Here is a 10,721-nt window from a genome sequence, read left to right as displayed (position 1 = left end):
CCTCTTTCAGCTTGAAACTGTTACCCCTCCTCTTATGGATCACTCCCTGATAAACAGTCCCTCCCCATCCTTCCTGTAGCTCCTTTACGGACTGGAAGGGGCTCTAAGGTCTCCCCAGAGCCTTCTCTTCTCCAGGCTGAACACTCCCAACTCTCTCAGCCTGTCCTCACAGGAGAGGTGCTCCAGCCCTCTGATCATCTTCGTGGCCTCCTCTGGCCCCACTCCAACAGGTCCATGTCCTTCTGGTGTTGAGGACTCCAGAGATGAATGCAGTACTCCAGGTGGGTTCTCACGAGAGTGGAGTAGAGGGGCAGAATCACCTCCCTCCACCTGCAGGCCATGCTTCTTTTGATGCAGCCCAGGATGCGGTTGGTTTTCTGAGCTGCAAGTGCACATTGCCAGCTCACGTGGAGCTTCTCGTCCACCAGCACCCCGAAGTCCTTCTCCTCAGGGCTGCTCTCAAGCCATTCTTTATCCAAGACGATGCTGGGTGGACCTTCCTGTGGTCAGATTCTGGCATCTTTCAACAGTGAGGTCAAAATCCAGTTCTTCTCCCAAGTGACTCAGAGAACCCACTGACACTAGGAAATATACGATGCTTTTAATCGGACAGGCTAAGTCTTTCTAAGTTCTTGTGCTGTTTGATTACTACAATGACAAAAGAAGTTTTCAAATGTGGTGATAGTTTTGCCCAGTAGCAATAAATTATGAAGAGTTAATTATCAAAGCTATCAAGTCTGCTTTTCCTTGTACCATTTGATGATTAAATTAGAAAGCCTTTACATTTTTTAATTAGGGAATTAAAACTCTACAGATGGAAGGTGTTGCCTTACTTTTTTTTCAGCCTTAAGGTGAGATAATTAGGTTTTCTACTCAATTTTAATCACAGATAGAGTTGTACTTCTTGACTTGGTGTTATGATTCAATTCAATATGGTGTAGCATGGATTAATTCTTGTGAAGGTAACTGCAATAATATAGACATTTTTATAGTAAATATTCTTTATTTTTATTCGAAAAGTGTGGAATTGAGCTAGCTGACCAATAAAAAATATTTTAAAAAGCTGAAGATGATTTAAAACTGGGAAAAGGCAAACACAGAGAGTTAAATAGTGTTTTAAATAGGATTAATTTTGATCTACAAGCACCACCAATATATACCACAATTTTTATACTGTCACATACAATATAATATAAACTTGTTAAACATAATTCCTGTCTGAGACACTTCCGCATTTTAAGTAACACACAACTTGTCCATTTCTTTATAAAATTGCTACATTCAGCAATGTGGTAGCAACTATTTCATTATTATTTTTTATGATACAGTTTTTCTTTAACAACTATTTTTTCAGTAAAACTCAAATGTCCTCAGGGCCACACGTGGAGGTGGTAAAATTGCTGTAGCTGGTTTTGCCAAGTTAAATTTGAGATTTTAGTTAAGACCATGAAGAATATCCTTAGGATTTTGTTTTTACTTTCTTCTCATGATAACATGTGTTACAGTTACGTGACTCTCTTCTAAAAGCCTGTGCTCTACTACAGCTGCTGTTTCTCGTGTTTTTCTTTGATCACCACCTGAGCTATAAGACATTGTGACTGTTTTATGTTGCAAGCAGCAGGAGATAATCCTGTCGAAGCCAAAACTCACTTTGTGTTTCTGATTTACTAATGTCTTGATTTCAGTGAATAAAAGAGCAAACTAGTGCAATATTCCCCTACTCTGCCTTTTTTTTTCTGTGTCTCCATCTCCAGACTTCACCAAGCCAGCCCAATATCATCATCGTGTTGCAGACTTTTAGCTAGTTTTCCTGCTCGGTACTGGATTAGCTTGCAACCCTGTGTTTTCTGCGCTCAGTTCCAAGCACTTTTCAAGGGCACAATAAACTTGAAATTAGCAAGAGGATGCAAGGATTTAACCGAACTGAAAGCCTGGAGCCCTTGCAATGCCTGACAAGAGTGGTTGAAGTTGACTACAAAAGGAGACTTTTAGGATTTTTTTTTTTTTTTATTTTTTTTTTTTCAGGATTTGTATTCCTGACCTACCTTGTTTTGTGCACGTCCTTTTTCATCACCAATGGTATTTGGCCATACTCCATTTTACAGGGCTACATAGGCATGGCGACCTGGCTGTTGAATCCCTGCTGTGGGTTACTCGAGATGCTCTTTTCTTCCTGAGCTGGCTGCTGCCTCTTGATACTACGTTACCATTTAGGGAGGAATTAATTCTGAAGAAAGAAATGAAATAAGAAAATAACAGTGAATATCAAGAAAGAATTGGACCAGGCAAGGTATGTGCAACCAGACTAAACAATCAAGAATGGAAAGAGAGGAACAGGATAGATGAGAGCTTGCCAGATAGAAGAGGGGAACGGACCAGAGGCTTGGGGATGCTTGGATTGTTTTTACACCTGCCCTGTCCTCCACACTTTCTTCTGTCGTTTTTTATTTTTGCATGTATTGCAAATTTTAAGCTTATTCTACATGAAAAATAGAAGTGCCAGCATTCTGTGGTGGTGAATAGGTGGATTTTGTTCTCTTACCAGTTGCAGCAGAAGTACAAGGTTTATTTTGAGAGCCTCCTTTTGAAACACTTGCAGAACAATTGTACAGATTAAAGTGATTTAGGCAGAACTTTTAAGAAGGCTCTGAACTTATTCATTTGAGTCCCCTGGACACTTTAAGACTGGCTCAGCACTCTACCAAACTTCCTTGTCTTATCTTCCAGTACATACATATACATGGAGGCAAGATTTGTATTCATCTTACACTGCAATATATAAGCACTAGATATGTAGGTGTATGTGTACGTTATACGTATATAATTTTAGAAAAGCCCCTGATAGAGTACCTTTTTTGATAGATCCATCTAGGGGAACAGAATTATTTTATTCACAACATGAAATGTCTCTGCAGTTCTGCTGTATTTTTCCTTATTTCTGTCAATAATATAATGCTGGTTTCACAGCCATGATTCAGAGAAAGCCTAATGAGCCCTTTGAGGACACTCTCCCTTCACAAAAATTTTAATGTGGCTCTTCAGTAATTAATTACAGTTTCATTTGTTATTCTCCACTTCAACATGGACCAAGAAAAAGCCATTTACTTGCTCCTGGGCTGCTGTGATCTCTTAACCCAAATGTCATGATATGGCATGTCATGACAAGCAAAGGCTTCTTGGACATATCCGTAGAGACTGGCTTTTTTCATGGGAAACTATGACTGCTAGTTGCTCTCTGATTCCTTGGACCTGCTCCCAGATTAATGGCTGCTCACAACTATCCTGTGTTTATTAAAATATCACGAATAAAAGATCCTCTCTAAGAACCTCCTGAGGAGTAGAAACTATCCTTGAACTTGAAATGTGCTATAATCCTACAAAATATCTGTTTTTGTGCAGGTGACAGCCAAATGCAAGGGAAACTGCTCTACCTGTGCTGTGCTTACCATTGCCAGGAATGGGCAAGAGAGATATATGGAGAGCTGGAAGCCCAGAGCTAAATATGCCACCTTCAAGGCACTGTGGTGTTCCATTCGTAGAATCACAGAATCACAGAATGGTTTAGGTTGGAAGGGACGTTGCAGATCACCTAGTTCCAACCCCCTGCCCTGGGCAGGGACACCTCCCACCAGACCAGGTTGCTCCAAGCCCCGTCCAGCCTGGCCTTGAACCCCTCCAGGGATGGGGCAGCCACAGCTTCTCTGGGCAACCTGGGCCAGGGGCTCACCACCCTCATAGTGAAAATTTCTTCATGATATCTAATCTAAATCTACCCTCTTCCAGTTTGAAGCCTTTACCCCTTGTCCTATCATTACATGCCTTTGTAAAAAGTCCCTCTCCAACTTTCTTGTAGGCTCCCTTTAAGTACTGGAATAAGGTCTCCCCGAATCCTTCTCTTCTCCAGGCTAAAAGAAATTATGGTTAATGATTTGGGGTTCCCTCCCCAAACTACAAAGCCATCTGTAGAGCAGCTCAGAAAATGTGGGATCTACCTCAGAGAAATCCTCAACTTCCAATTGTAGTTTTATGTTTATATTAATACAAATACCTTAATTATGTGCAGACTTCTGATACAAATACTCCAATGCGCTTTGCGTGCATACACAAACATGGGCCTAGCGCATTGGTGTATCCTGCAGCACAGCTATTCCTTCAGCGTGTATCGTCGGGATTCTTGACAGATTTTGGCATTTTGATCATGTGTCATATTCCTGTTGCTGTGAAGCTGGTTTCCTCCAGGAAGCTCAGCAGTCTTTACACAGAGTGTTCTCTGGTCACACTGGGAGCAGATGGACAAGCTCTATGGAGAAGAGACGTTATCCTCAGCAGTTCTACCAGAAACACTAAAGTGACACTTGTTTTTCTTTTCAAGTATGAGCTGAGTGTGCTGTGATGAGAGGATTCAGTGATGGACCAGAAATCAAAGGTCCAACTTCTTATAAATAAAACATATATTGAAATAATTTATGTCCAAACCCAAGAGCTCAGAAAGGTATAATATAAAAATTATAATGCGATTAAAACAAAAAACAATGAAGAAATTTAGGCGACTTAAATGTTCTGTGTCAGTCTGTAAAATGTGATGCTAACCAAGTAAAATAACTGTAGTCAGCACATTAGTTTGTAATTATTTGCATATGAGGATACGTAACTCAATACCTTTGCTTTCAACCCTACTTGCTTCCACTGTGCACGACTGCTGTAAAATGAAGCCCATGCCATCTACTGCAACCACCCAGGGAAGGGACTGGCGAAAGAAATCCATCAATAGAAGGGGCCTTTAGCTAAAGGTCAGACAAAATTGTAGTAGAAACCTTGGGGATTCTTTCAAGCAGTTACTAAGAGAAGCTGCCTTCTGCGCTGATGTTTACTACAGGTTTTATTGTGCCTTCCTGCACAACCTATGTAAGATTCGGGGGTCACTTAGAGTAAATTCCAAATGAAAGGTCTCTCCACTTTGTATATTTGTCATAATTTTACTCTGAAAAATTGTGGGCTCTCACGAGGTGATGAGACCATGGCTCTGGTCAGGTGCACTTAAAATAACTTCAGTGCTACAGGTTTCTTTGAAAGCCTCTAATACTTCAAAAGTAGTTAGTTAAAACTTTGTCTTTCTATATCTCATTCATCAACTTCTGTATCTCATTCATCAACTTCAGTTTTTCTTTTACACAATAAAATTCCTGCCGGCTGATTGGGTGCTTGGACACATCACATTCAGCTGCGTCTTCCTGTGTTTCCGAAGCAAAACAACCGAAATTCCCCAGCCCCTTTTCATTCCCGTCCCTCTTCACGAATGAATTCCTTTCCCAATATTTAAGCCACACCTTTCTCGTGTGGAACATTTGTTTAATGCAGTAGGCCGTACATTGGGATTGGAATTGGAATATATTTCCCCGTCTCGATAAGTAAGAGTAGAACAGATGGACTAATAACTAGGCTACAAGTAGATGCTTGTGAATCAGATGGTAGCAATCTTACTGCAATGACTCTTTTGAGTGTCAGCTCTTTCTGGCATTTGATCACAATAGATTTTAGCTAAAAATGTCAGCAGTTTAAAGCAAAGCCTTTTCATTAAAGAGTTCTTGTGGCAAAAATGAAAAAAATAGACTCCAGGAAGACAGTTGCTGCTGCTCACTTGGGATGCAAAATTGCCATCATTATCACTGCTTCCTTTGCCTTTAGGAAATTTTATAATAGGAATATATTTTACAGTAGTGTTAAAATCTAGAAAATATACTGAGTTTTTCCTGATCTCACCTGAATAACTCTCTTCACAACTGGATCCACGCCAAGTCGACTTGCCATTATATGCAGTATTTCTCAGACTTTGCTTGAAGATAGCTTCTTATGTACCCCAACTTTTTTTGTCCTGGTTCTACAGCAAGACTGTATCTTTTTCACAAATACGAATGAGAGAGAGAGGAAGGAAACAATCTTTTCTGGAACTGTTCACTGAAGCACTATTAATTAGGACAGCCAAATGCACAGTCACTATGTACATCATTTTCACTGAAAAATAAAACCCCAACCAACCAAAAAAACAACCAGATTTTTATAGACACTTGCCTGAGTTTCTTTTGCTTTTAAAAGCAGGAATATTCTATTATGTACAATGGGTCATACCACGTTCTCTGCGCTGATGCTTTTTCTTTTCTTGCTGATTACCATGTTCATGTTACAGTAGCATAGGGTATACGAAAGGTGGGGAAAGACTATTCAATAAAATACTATTGTGGGGCTGAATTTGCGATGTGTACAAGGCTGTTCCTTCCATTCTTACTCAGACAAAACAGAAGCTAACCAAAACGGGGCATTTCTGAATATATGGCCCAGAATCTGTCTCCTATGTGTGCGCACTTGGACTTCAAGCCTTTCTGTAATTTATATGCTTATTGCAGCTTGTATTTTTCTTGCAGTGTACCCGTACTGGTGGCAAAAAATTGAATGGTGGTTCTTTGCTTCTAGACTAATAATTGGAGAAAAAATAGTATAAGGCAAGCTCAAAGACATCTTTAGGCTAACGTCCATAACTGGAGGGTAATACAAATTTTTAAAGGCCCTTCAGGTTGATGATGAAAGAAGCAGTTCAGCTTTTCATGATTTTCACATCTGTCCCCAGAAGAAACCAGCCATAAGAACTCATGAACAATTACTGGACAAGCCTGTGCTTGTTGAATACCATGCAGACCTATCTCTAATTGGAATAGCCCCCACTATTTTGTCATACAAATGACAAACGACTTATTATTATATTTGTGCCCTTGCTCCTGGCACCAGAAATTGTAATTCCACTAGAAAAAAAATACAAAGTTTGTATTCGGGCTTTTTTTTTTTTAAGCATTGTTTCTACCCCTATCACTCCGTTTCATACCTCAGAACGGCCTCTGTGCTAAGTTTTGAGGCAGTCTTTATCTTGAGAACGGCATTTGGGGTACTCTCTGAGTTTTCCTTTACAAGAGGTATATGGGATTTTTTATAGCTGCTTTATAGCAATTTGGTCTTTTTTTCACGGAACGCACAAGGGCTGAAACAGGTGATAGCACAATACAGGGGCAGAACAGGGATTAAAAGAGTTGATTCTCTTGCACTGTACTTAAGTCACTAGTGAAAAAACGCCTTTTGGCAGAGCCTGGTTTGCAGATCAGCTGATCGCTGATACTTCTCCCCCTTTTGAGTGAGGTTTGATAGAATTTAGAAGGCAGAAATTTAGCATTGCTTCTTGCTAATGTGTTGAACATGTGTTACTGGAGGACGCTGGAAAAGTTATTAGCTTCTGCTGTGCTATTATACTCATAAATATGTTTCTGATGTTCTGTTTACCACTCTATGACATTACATTTACAGATGATAGTGTTGTATTACAATAAATAAATATTTAAATATGTGTCTCTAAGTACTCATACAAGACTGCTCACAATAGTATCAGAACACCTTACAAAGGCTGTTTCAAGTGAAGATAATTAAGCAGGTAATTATTTTCAGCTTTGTCAAAATAAACTGCAATTTGGAATCTGGGTGAGTTTATTAAAAACTCATCGCATTTGACTTTTGAAGTTCTGTTTATTTGGCATTGTTCCCTCACTCATTGATGTTTGCAGCTCGTGTTGGGCATGCCTCACCCAATTCGAGACAAATCTCCCATTAGAGTGAGATTGATGGGCTGTTGAAACCTGCGCATTTATTTCCCTGTGGGGTAGTTTAGACCAAAGTCCGAACCTAAGAGCCATGTACTGCACCTGACAGAAGTCTGCTCTACCCACAGATGGACCTGGGATAATGAGTTCTTATCAAGGTCAGATTTTTGCTAGACTTTCATTCTATTGTAAGCCTTTCAGACACGTCAGTCCTTATTCTCAAGTTCTACGAGCGTGTTATGTTTTCTGTAAAAAGCATTTAAGCAGGGGTATTCAAATCAGTGATTTTAAAGTGGTGATGGAGAGGGGCACCAGGCCTACTGTGAAAAGCCAGAAAGTATCATTCTAATGGAAGCAGATAGTAATTACTAATGAGTGTCTTCATCTCAAGATTAAAGATGTAGAGGGGGTACATCTATTGCAGTACAGCACTGCAATTTTATGGCTGAAAAAGAGAGGGTGCAAACTGAGAGTAACTGCACGCACTGAGCTCTTCACTGATCCGATAACAAGATTTAGTAACCACAGTAGCTCTTAGCTGATCTAAACCAAATAGGCCTTAATTACATAGTTTCCTTTTTTTTTTCCCCCTTATACTCGCTTTTCCTATAATAGGGAACAATCTAAACCTAAATCTAAAAATCTAAAATGCTGGCTGAAATCAATGACAGTTAAATAATGAGTAACTATTTTAGTTTTTATTTTGTTTTGGAAGGAGGGAATGTTTGCTTTTCCGGGCACTTAAAGGAAGCAATGGCATAAATGGCATCTATTCTTGTGTCCCCCATAACCTCCATCTGTAACGTGTAAAAGCATTCTGACAGCTGAAGAAAGACACGGCATCCTTTACAAACTGAAGAGACCTCTAAAGATGTGAAATTGGATACTGACTCCTTTCCTTATTCTATAAAGTAGCAATCCCAAACAGGACTTCATTTGTAAAGACTGGGAATGTCTCTGGGCTTCTGGAAAGGGCACATTTCGAGCTAATTTTCTCCATGATAGAGATATTGTTATGTGTTTTGCCTACTGGCCCTGCGAAGAAAGGGGCTGCTTTGTTCAGGGCATGGGCTCCCTCCTTTTCTCTGGCATTATTTTATGCTCTAATAAATGTATTAAAGTTTCAGCTTAAGCTTCTTCCTCTCACCACAAAAGCTCAGGTAGCCAGCTCTGTTCTCTTCATCTCCTTGCATTTGGTATAAGAGAAAAGGAGAGATGGGGAGACGGGGTAAAGACTTGGTCACTGAGCTTGAGTGGCTCTAAGCTTGGCCAGGAGACAAAAGCAAGCGATAATGACTTCAGAGATTGCTCTTTCTCTTAATCTTTTCTGCCTTCCCAACCTGAGCCAGACACAACTGACTGTAACGTTGATTGAGTGCAATGTGTTCAAATTTTCATGAATATTTGTGTTATTGCATTTAATTCTGAATATGGTTTCTACACTTCAAATGAGTATTATTAAAAGGCAAGTGCATTTCAACACTCATCCTCTGATCAGTTGAGTCAGGTACGCCACTTACTGTAGTACGTGTATAGTAACACTGACAGGAACAAAATAAGACAAGGTGCAGAAGCTGTTAGGTATTCAGAGCTTGTCACGAATCTTAAAGTACCCAACAGTTTTTCAGTGATCAAAGAAATGCACTTTATTTATAAGCAGAAACGAAAGAACCATCACTGTAGCACGAAGGCAACTCCGGATAACTGGTTGCTATGCTATGATAAAAAAAAACCACCCAGCACTCTGGGGGATTTTTAAATTAACAGCCTGCCTGATGCTAAGTGTTCCAAGTACACCCAATTGCTGAGCAGATCTGTAATAATATACCATTGATCATAACAATAGGTGATGGCAATATAGTGGTGCAGTGAGTGGTTAAAAAAAAGCCACCAGCTGTCAATTGCTTTATTCGAATTTTCTAGCTTTTATAATTCTGTTTGAAACTCTTACAACACAGTAATTAATTTGTTTTTCTTCCGCTTTTTTTCTCTTTTCTTATTTGTCAAACTGTTTTCTCTCATCTCCTTCTAGCTCCCAGTGCAGCTGAATTTAACATCATTCTACTTCTTACACAACCTCATTTGTACAGAAAACTCAGTGATGTTAGAAAGGCTTTTGAAAAAAAAAAAAGGTTTTTAAAAGGAAGTGTTAAGCTCCTACATATTGCTTTCTCGGTTATTCAGAAAGAGTTGCTATTTATTAATTAATCTTAAATAATTCAGCAAAATCTTAAAAGTTAACAATTTACATTACACTGCTAAAATAATTAAATTTCAAAGAATGCCTTGTAGATTGACTGCAGTTGTAAAACATTACAGTACTTGAGAGTAAATATATATTCAGGATTCTACATTAAAGACGTTGTTTATTTAAGGTGATGACCTTACCAGGATTGCCGGACTGCAACAAATATAATTGGGAAAATAAGTTTCTTTACTCCTCCATCAATAACAGATTTTTCACATTGAAGTTCAATAATTCTGGTTGTTACTGCTGTATGAATAATCTAGTGTAGGGTAACAAAACTTTCATTGAAGCAATTTATACTGAATGAATGACTTCACAAGAAAGGTCATACGGGTCTTGTTTCTATGGAAGGAGCTCATTGCTCCTGGAAGTATCCCAACACAATTAGAATTTTCCTCCTTTAACTATTTGAAAATCCTTTCAAAAAAGCTTTGACTGCATTGAGTTATACTTAGTTTTCTTCATCCTTATGCCACCAATGATTTCAGTCTAACTAAACCTTACTCTTTGGTTGCATGGGTCACCTTGTGGTAGGTTCTAAGATAACGTCCTTCTTCTTGCAAACCTCTTTTATCCGTATTTGTGGGACGCTTCCTCATTCCTGCTGACATTCATAATCAAAATAATGCTTGATAGATCCAGATGTGGGCCCGATTTGAGCACCACATACTTCCCACATAAGAAAGAAACTATTCAAACTTTGTTTCCTGAATCTATTTCTAAAGACACTTTGGCTCCCTTCAGAAATTTAAGGCTTTCAGAATATGGGAGGTATCGAGCCAAAGCTTCTGGTTTTACTATGTCAAATTTAACTACCCAAGAAATAGCTTGTGTTA

This window comes from Larus michahellis, chromosome 5 (assembly GCF_964199755.1).
Source record: "Larus michahellis chromosome 5, bLarMic1.1, whole genome shotgun sequence".
Classification (NCBI taxonomy): Eukaryota; Metazoa; Chordata; class Aves; order Charadriiformes; family Laridae; genus Larus; species Larus michahellis.
The sequence above is the reverse complement of the archived record's forward strand: the minus strand, read 5'-3'. Positions refer to the sequence as shown.